The sequence below is a fragment of the Pogona vitticeps genome, chromosome 4, assembly GCF_051106095.1.
Source record: "Pogona vitticeps strain Pit_001003342236 chromosome 4, PviZW2.1, whole genome shotgun sequence".
Classification (NCBI taxonomy): Eukaryota; Metazoa; Chordata; class Lepidosauria; order Squamata; family Agamidae; genus Pogona; species Pogona vitticeps.
This window is the reverse complement of record NC_135786.1, coordinates 128045887-128055909: the sequence shown is the minus strand read 5'-3', so window position 1 is coordinate 128055909 and position 10023 is coordinate 128045887. Positions and strand designations below refer to the sequence as shown.

The window sequence follows — 10023 nt, the reverse complement described above, 5'->3', positions numbered from 1 at the left end:
CTAATATGGCTTGAGTCCAGATCATACCTCCTTACATGAGGCTACCTGTATCTTAAGGTCTTCAGGCAAGAGCTTTCTTTCTGTCCCACCATTCTTTCAAGCATGTTTGGTGAGAAAACCTTTAGGCGGCGGCTCTCAGGTTATGGAACTCTCTTCTTTGTTCATTTGGGACTTTGGCTACTGAGAAGGGAGCTCTTTCTCAGGGCAGGCCTTAAACTTCCTTTTAATTTCTGTTTCTTTTAATGTTAGTCACAGATTTTAAATGGGTTAAACAACCGGATTGGTTTTTAATTCAGCGTTTGTTTTAACGTGATATGCTATTTAATAATGTTTAATGCTGCAAATGCTTGTGTTTTCAAGCCATCTTGAGTCCTACAAGGGAGACAAATAAAGTTTTTCAATGGATTTGTTTCATAATGTTTGTTTATACTTGGCTCTCTCATCCTCTCGATCTGTTTTGCCTTTAGTTCCTTGTAAGCCTTGATCTTTTGCCATAATGGAATAAAACCTGTAATCATTTCTGGTCACTCTGCCAGATCTCATGACTCAATTATTGTTGATAAGCATGTGGAAAAAATAATTTACTGATGGCAGTGCTACCATTTTTGCAGCAATGAGCCTACGCATGACTATTAAATGTACTTGGGACCTTTTTTGGTATCTTTTGTTTTGTTTTTCTTATTATTTGATGTAAGTTTAGTTGCTGAATTTTGTTTACATTTTTTTAAAATAGTAACTCCCATGCATTTACAGGATGTATGGCATGTGATACCTATCTAACTTTGAATTTCATATGGTCCTTAGATTGAATATTTGTTGGATATAATCCTTCAGGTCTTTTACAGTTAATATGCAGTCCTGTCACTGCCTCATACTCCTTCACATTATTTCTGAAAAAGCTCTCCTGTTGGTTAATACTAAACATTGTTTTGTTGTAATGAGATTGAATTTAAAACTCTCTATTACTTTCATTTCATTTTTAGGCAATTGTGTATTATTCTTGTCATAATTAATGTTTTGCTTCTAATTCCCTTATTTCTTCCTGTAATTTTAATATTTCAGAATTAACCATTATGTTTAATCTAACTGTCTCTTCCATACACTGTCCCCTCATTAATGACCTGCATAATGCATCCTACATTATACACAACAACCAAAATCTTATTGCTTAGCATAATAAATTGCTCTAGAGTTTGTCTTTGGAATCAAGGATTCAGGGTGTCAACTCTTCCATAAGTTCTATTGATACAAACTGGCCTACTCCAAACATGATTTAGTCAGCATAGTAAAACATAGTTAGAGAAGGCCCATTTGAATCAATGGCATTTACAGAAGAGTTGACTAACCAAGTCTCCATCAATCCAGTGGACCTATGCCAGTGTGATTTACTATGCTAAGTATTAGAATGTGGAGGTATGGCTGAAATCCACTATGAAGTTAGAGCTAAAGTAAGCCCATTGAACCAATATAAATTTGTGGCAAAATCTTCCCTGCCCCTGAGTCCTTCCCAGGTGGGTTATCAAGCCCAGTGCCCTTTCATCCAAATCAGGGAAATTCCTGACAGGCGACCCGGTTTATGAATGTAGTCCACTAAGCTCCAGAGGCACGTAGAAGACTTCTTCCTATTTCTACTCTGTGCTACCACCATCCCCTTTGTTACCATAATGCCATTTGCTCTTTATGCATGTTAAACCTCTGCTGTCTGTGCATGGTCAAAAGTATCTTGGTAATTGTGGTTGCATAATGTCAAGGCTACAAGATTTAGGTGACCAGTGCTTTCTCTGGACACATCAACCAGACAAGGAGTCTAGCTAAAATTTTTATTAAAAGAAAGGAAAAGATAACAGGATATTCTGGCAGAGCCAGAGATGCATCGGGTTGCAAAGAAAAGGTGAAGTTACAAAGCAAGGCTATAGGCAATATACAGACAAACAAACTGAACACAGAGATACTAATATCCTAACTGCCATAGAACCAGTTCATGACAGATTAAATTCTTACTGTTTCCTTAAAGCTAGCGTTTCCTTTGACATGCTTGCTCACATGTCACTTTCCACTTCCATCACATTCTCCTTCTCCTTCTCCTCCTGCACTTGCTTCAGTTTCTCTGGAGCTCTCCTAACTCTCCCTCTCTTCATCTATCTATTCACTCCTCTTTCCTGGCTTAGACCGCTTCCCATAGGTCACCCCCTCGATCCTTGATCTGAGGATCAAACAGTCTCAAGTGTGAAAAGAAAGACATGCAACTGGCTAGGGAAAGTTCTCTGAAGTCTCAGGCTGACAACTTTCCTTTTGGCCATTGGCTGGCAAGAGTAGTAGAGTGGGGTAGCCTTCATCAAACTTGTTTTTGACAGGAGCCCCACCCCTTTGAGGCAGGACTAAGGGATCAAGAATTGACCCATGCCCCTCCCCTTATTTGGGGAGTGACATAAGGGGTTGTTGAGGTCACAGTGGACCTATAGGAGGGCTTGATAGACACGGGAGTCCTCTGTGATCAGAGAGCGGCCTCAGAATTGATGCCCAAAGTAACTTGTTACGCCACGGCACTGTAGGCCAATGGGAGGGGGTTGGAGGGTTTGGTTAGGGCTTGAAACTCCACAGTGATGATTTCAGGGCCCTTCTGTGAGTGCTTGCCACTCTTTGCAGAGACTGGGACAGTTTGGAGACGATGGCGGACAAGGAAAACCTGCAATAAGTTGAACAGTACAAAAAAACCACATTTTAGTAAAACTGCTTTAAGACTATGCAAAGTAAAAAAAATCCACATTTTTAGACCCATGGCCTGTTCCTAAAATCTGTGTGTGTGTTAAAACCCATTTTAATTTTCCAGGAATCACCCCACAGAGTTTTAAGCAATAGTCTGCAGAGAGGCTTAAATTTAGCTCAGGGTCAGGGTAAACCAGAATAATTTCCAGCATCCATAGGCTGGGAGGGCTCAAATTCAGCATGGACTTGGCTCAGCCCACCATCAGCCATTTTGCATCCTATAGCTCAAACATAACTGGCTCAATGCCCTTCCAGCATTTTCAAAACACTTCTATTAGGAGTGATTCCATTTGTTTTATTTCTATTTTTACAACATTTTGCATTAAACTGGCTGGTGTCAAAATCAAATCTGTTCTACAGTATGTATTCTCTCTATACAGTAGATTGACTGCTTTCGAAGATCCACAAGGTGAAATTCCAGAACAAATTTGTTCATCCATTTTTCAATATTATTTCCTTTATATTTATCTAATCCAAATATCCCCCTATTAAAATTCCTCCTCATTTAAACATACCTAGTTTTAAGTATCGCTTTGAAATGTAATTTGTTTCTTCTTTGATACATAAAGAGGCAAATTTAAATGCTTCATTCCCTTGCTGCCCTTTTACAAGGCCATAACATCCTTGTGGATCTTTATTTTCTCTATTTTCTCTTTTTGAAATGGAAATGCAGTTTAAAAAAAATACTACCCTTCATCTGCTTTAGAGAAGGTGTCCAAGCCCTCTGTAATCTTCTCAGTCAATTTGACCAAATAGAAAAGGTTACATTAAACATATAGACATTTAAATGAAATGTGGTTTGAAATTTTAGTGCTAGGATTTAGTTCCAACAAAGCTTTTAAGAGGCTTTGTTATTCTGACACCAAAAGCTAGGTTTTCCATTCTTTGAATTGAGTAAGAACACAAGTAAGAGCAGAAGAGGAGAATTCAGGTTGTTGCACACAAAACTGCCAAAGGCATTAAAAGAGAGATGAATTCCTTCTGTGATAGCAAGGATGGAGATCAGTTGGAGGAGATCATCTGATTCTTCCTTCATCTGAGAAGAGAATCTCCCCATCAAAATTCCAGATGCCACAACATGCAATTAGGATTCAGCCATCAAAGCAAAACTGATTGGGATGTTTTGACAGCTGAGCTAGATTTATTTGTACAAGATAAATATATTATGTCTGTCGTTTCTGTGATTACAGTCATCCAGGAAGGATGAGAAGAAATGTAATAAAAGATAACTATGACATTAAGAGGGGGAAAAACAGGTACGCACCTAAAAGTACATTGAATTACACCGAATGTGGGTGGAAACCTTTAAGATCAATTTTGTGAATTGAGGGATTTGTGACCCAGCTGTCATTCACTGCCCAAAACCTACCTTTTCAAAAAATATCCTTTCTTGTCCCCAGTACACATATCAAGGATAGGGCAGCTGCTGCATTGATGGACTTGTGTGGTGCTTGATCTATGTAATGCTGGAGGCAGACATGAGCCTAAAATGTAAAATACTACAAGTATTTGTGCACGAAGATCACAAAACAATCACCCACAAGGAAAAACGTACTATGACATATGAGAACACATGAGAACTCACAAAGTACATTATGTGGGAGGAGGTGCTCTGACTGTCCCCAGCAGGCCATCCTCTCAGACCCACAGATCCTGAGTGGACTACCTGGAGACTTTGGTGGCAGAGCAGCCTTGGGGTGCAAAAGGCAGGAGCAGGACCTCAGGTGTGAATCCAAAGGTAGGTGAGCCATACTTGAAGGTTGGGCCAGAGATGGGGCAGGATGGTGGAAGCTGGGTTTAAAGGGGGTAGGAGGCAGATAAGGGGAGAGGCTCATGACCTTCAACATACATAGAGTCAGAGGACTGGGCAGAAGCCCCCGAGGAAGCCCCTTCTGTCTTCAGTGGCCTGATGCTGCACCATCAAAATGCCAGATGCATGGGAGGGGTATCAGGAGACAGGTATCTATTTGTCTCATGTGGTTCCAGAGGCATCTAGTGGGGCCACCGTGAGATACAGGAAGCTGGACTAGATGGGCCCTTGGCCTGATCCAGCAGAGCTCTTCTTGTGTTCTTATGTTAACAGGTGAATGGATCAGTTTCACCACAGGTACAGGACACAGAGGAGGAGCACTGGTTGTTGCTCCATCCAGCAGACCCCCCAGTAGCAACACAGATGCCTGGCCAGGCCCCAACCTACAAGATTCACCAACATCCAGAAGAGTGTTGGAGGAAAAGGCACCACCAGCACCTGCAGCAGATCCTTCAAGAACAGGGCAAGCTGCTGGGCCTTAGGGACCTTCATCAACTCAGCACTAATGTAAAGGGTGTTAGCTGGCTAGGGTAAGTGCTGTGAACTCAACCCCAGCCCTAGACTGGAGACTCTGGTGGACCAGTGAAAGGAACTGGGACCCAACCGAGGACCATGAGCAATGGGGGGCTATCAAAGGTAACCAACCACCTTCACATGTACTGCTGGGGTGGGGGAATACAAGGCTCCCTATCTAATAGTGTACCCTATTCCACATCCATAATAAAAATAAGTTTCATCAGCAACAGAAGTCTGGCATCCATGCCGTTTGTGATCAAGAAGACCAGACCAGCCACCTCCGGGGTGACCTCTTGCCATGATCACACTGTGCAAGAGTACCCCAATTAATCTGAAGTACATATTAACTTACTGAGCTCACTATCACTTTGCCAGCTTCAGCTTTCTCACCTGAACTACACTTCAAAGTGGACTAGCTAAACACCTCTAACAAAGAGAGCAGAAAATTGTATGCAGAAAACAGCAATGAAGCTTTTGCCTGTTCATGTGCAACAAGACGAGTTGTTACATTTTTATGCATGCACAGTTGATAGCCTATATTGTTGGTGTGTGAACCAACCTATACCAACCCTGATAGGGCTTTCAAGGTAAGTTAGATATTTAAGGAGTTGTTTTACTGGTTCCACACCCCCAGCAAGTTTCCATGGAAGAGGCAGGGAATCAAATCCAGATCCCCTGAGTCCTAGTTCATTACTCTACCTGTTGCACTACACTGTGTATGATGTTGTTGTTGTTATTTGCTATCAGGTCATTCCTGACTGACAGCAATCCCATGAATGAGCAATCTGCAAATTGTCCTGTTCTCAACAGTCCTGTTCAACTCCCCCTCAGGGAGTCAATCCATCTTTTATTTGGTCTTCTTTTCCTGCTGCTCTCAACCTTTCCCAGCATTATTGTCTTTTCCAGAGAACTCTGTCTTCTCATAATGTGCCCAAAGTAGGATAGCCTCAGCTTTGACATTATTGCCTCCAAAGATATTTCAGGCTTGATTTTATCTAGGACCCACTTGTTCATCTTTCCGGCAGGCCAAGGTTTTCACAAACCTCCCCTCCAGCACCATATTCCAAACAAATCAATTTTTTCCCCTGTCAACTTTATTTACTGTCCAGCTTTCATACCCATACATGATGATTAGAAATACAAGAGTGTGGATGATCTTGGTCTTCATCTCTTTACACTTGATTATCTTCTCTAGTTCCTTCATTAGTAACCTTTCGAGTCTCAGTCTTCTGATTTCTTGGCTACAGTCTCCACTTGGATTGATGTCTGAACCAAGGTATACAAAATCTCTATTTCTTTTTCCATTATTAACATTGCGTAGTTCTGTAGTCATGATTTTGGTCTTCTGATGTAAGATGACCTACAGGATGTGCATATACCGGTGTGGAAAAGTGTGGATTCTTCCATGGGAATGTTTGCAAAGCATGTGCAACAAAACTTTTCAAATGTCTTGACCATAGGAGAAAGAATGAAAACTTGTGCAGTGTTTTTGAAAATGCACAACACCATCACGGAAATATTTACATTCCTAGTTGCAATGCCATGGGACGTGGTGGCGCTGCGGGCTAAACCGCAGAAGCCTGTGCTGCAGGGTCAGAAGACCAGCAGTCGTAAGATCGAATCCACGTGATGGAGGGAGCGCCTGTCGCTTGTCCCAGCTCCCGCCAACCTAGCGGTTCGAAAGCATGCAAATGCGAGTAGATAAATAGGGACCACTTCGGTGGGAAGGTAACAGCGTTCCGTGTCTAAGTCGCACTGGCCATGTGACCACGGAAGATTGTCTTCGGACAAAACGCTGGCTCTATGGCTTGGAAACGTGGATGAGCACCGCCCCCTAGAGTTGAACACAACTGGACAAAAATTGTCAAGGGGAACCTTTACCTTTAGTTGCAATGCCTAATACTATCATCATTTATTTAAAAAATGCCACTGAGAAGATAGAAAGGAGATAGCAGATTAGTTCTCATCCATAAAATAGTATGTAGCTGCTGAGATCAGAAAAGTGAAAACACGTTGCAACACAAAAGTGGTTGGAAATCTGAGAAACCAGAGGCTTTCTTTCTCATTCTTATTGATTTCGTATTTTTGTTTGAGAAGAGGGGGAAAAGCTTTGTATGGCTGTAGATTGTCCTGTTTTTTTTTAAAAAAAACACTATCAACAGCAACAACGGCAATATCAGGAACAGCATACCTACTGTGCCAATACTTAACAGATGCTTAGGTTTTTAGTTAAAACCTGTATCTGTTATATAATACCAGTCAATGTTTTCATAATTTTGATTGACTGTGCCTAGTACCTTTGAACAACAGCAACAACAAAAACAATTAGGTGCCCTCAGGTCAATTCTAACTTATGCTGGGTCTTTCCAGGGTTTTCTAGGTATACCTGGAAGTGATTTACCATCCCCTTTTGGGAGTGAAATGGGACTTCACAGCTTGCCCAAGGCCATACAGACTGGCTGTTCCCTGGGAGGCACAGTGAGAAATAAAATTCCAGGCTTCAAGAATTTCAGGCTGGAACTTCAGACAGCTCACTGAGCTGTCCAGCCAGCAGACTTCCTTCTAGCATCTTCCAAACTTGGAATTAGTGATTAGGAATAATAGTCCAGAATCTATTTTCCCCAATGACTCCAGCAGACTATCACACAACATTTAGAAAACATACAGATCCCTCTCTTATTATGGGTATAGAAGCAGACTCGCTTTAATCTGGCCATTAATGTTACTGGTAAATAATAGCAACAACATACATGATCCTTTCTCAGGAAAGGCCAAATAATGAGGCACCCATTGCTGTTTCTGTGTTTCAACCTGTGTCATTGTAACACTTTAAAGTTCTCCACAGCATGTGGTCAAAATACCCCAGGTATTTTGCTATTATATGTGGCTCCCAATTAAAAACAGTGTGTAAAGCTCACCTTATAGTCCTCCCTTGCATGAGATCTGATAGATGGATGGATGGATGGATACCATGGAGCAGCCTCTTTGGTGGTTAAAAAGAGATCATGGAACACCCTCCCCTTGGAGATCTAAGGAACTCCTTCTCTTTTTTTCCCCTTTAGGCATCTGCTGGGAATGTTCTTCTTTAAATGTTTGCTGGTGGCTATGCCTGATCTCTTAACCTGCTGTTTTAGGACATGGTTTTATCTGATATTGCTTTAAACTGCTTTTAGGCTGATTGTATGTTATGTATGTTTTAAATGTCATATTATTTAAAATCTTTTAAGCTGCTGTAGCAACCCTGCTGTGGGGCTGGTCAGGTGGAAGGAAACAGAATAGAGGTGGTATCACTGGTTACCAGGAGGAGAGGAGTCAATGCAGCGGAGTGAGTGCCTTGAGACACTTGAAGTGGGCCGTGGGAGAGAGGAAGGGATGGGAAAGAGAGGCAGAGCAAAAATAGCAGCAATGTTAAGTTTATTGTAAGCACTTATGTTATCTATGCACCTGGCAAACCTGGTTGTCCTCATACCTCTGTTTTATGATTCAGTTAAAATGTAAACAATATCTGTTCCTCTTTGGAAAGAAGTTCTGAATAATTTTGTTCTCTCTTCCTATATTTCAGTTGAACACTGCTTTGTATCCCCATGGTCAGAGACACAGAGTAAAAATAACAATCAAAAGCAAGCATTTCCTCTACAGATTTCTGTATTATGGAAGGAATCTCTAAAAGTTTCTTTCCTATTCATAGTTCTTTTTAAAAGCTTTTATGAAGTTACCACCCAGCTTTCATTTATCCAGCTACTGATCCACACACAACACCTCTTCCTTATAGAGATACTCCCCCCCCTTATGCTTTGACATAGGAACAGTATTCTGAAGGAAAGAGTACAGGAAAAGCAATGGTGGGACATCTGGACAGCTTTTAGTTGGTATTTTATTTGAAAGTTAAAATAAGACAATGAATCTTGCATTGTAATCTACTCTAATCAGATCTTAAATAATCATGCCACGATACAGCCCTACGTGTTTGGAAAGATAAGGGAGTGCAATTGGGTTTTACTATTATATTTTACTAGTTATTTAGCGGAACCTTTTCATTGAGTAGAAGGCAATGGGACAAAAAAAAAAAGCTTCTGAACATCATAATAATCTTCAGGCCTCTCCAAATTCAGTTTACTTCAATTTAGTTCACTTGTACTGAATTGTAATATTTTCAGGAGATGGCTTGTGACTACAGATGTTGCAGATGAGAATAGTGTTTCCCCCCCCCAATGAAAACGCTTTGCTGCTGCTTAGCACCACTCCTATGAGGCAATGTCTTCAACATCAAGAAGGAGCACTGCTGGGCTTCTCCACCACCATCTGAAGTGGCAAAGAATTGTTTTTGTTCAGAGGGCTTTGGGCTTCCACTTCAATAGGTGCAAGCTACTACATCCTGAAAAAATATTAGAATTCAACAAGACACCCTCTTCCAAAAACACCTCCCAGCTCCTCTAAAATAGTGCTATAAAACTGTGGGGTGAATATTTGCTCTTAAATGGAGGGGGGCTATTTTAGCATTTTTTTAATGTAAATTCCTCTTAAATAAATAGGGGAAACTTTTGGAGTGCCCTGCTGAAACGAATTCCGTGCTTGTTCTCATCCACTCCTTGGGAAGACAGAACCTTCTGCATCCTCGTCAAGATCTTTGCCCCTTTTCTGGTTTCAAAGATTACTTCAACGTGTACATGTTGGGAGCCAGATGCACCCAGTTTAAAAGAATGGCTGAGGATGGTATGTGATGTAAGGAGCACGTATAAGGAGAGAGACCCCCCTGGTTTAACTTCACCAGGGAAGATGGTCAGTGCACTCCTTCCTATTGTGGCACCCCACGTCGGCCTGAACCCTGAGGCCCACAACAAGATTTGATATGCCTGCACTAAGGGAAACAATGGGAATCTTTTTCCCTCCCCCCCCTTCTGCCCCTCAGAAAACTGGCACTGGCATTCCTG

General features: G+C 41.5%; 1 long non-coding RNA gene across 1 annotated transcript; it reads right to left on the bottom strand.

Annotated features, from left to right (window-relative positions):
- Window positions 1-1806: 1806 nt before the first annotated feature.
- On the bottom strand, window positions 1807-9155 carry LOC140706357 (uncharacterized). The gene is made up of 2 exons (XR_012085997.2): window positions 4136-9155; window positions 1807-2686 (listed from the first exon to the last, which is right to left on the bottom strand). It is a non-coding gene; the product is annotated as an uncharacterized LOC140706357 (long non-coding RNA).
- Window positions 9156-10023: the final 868 nt, after the last annotated feature.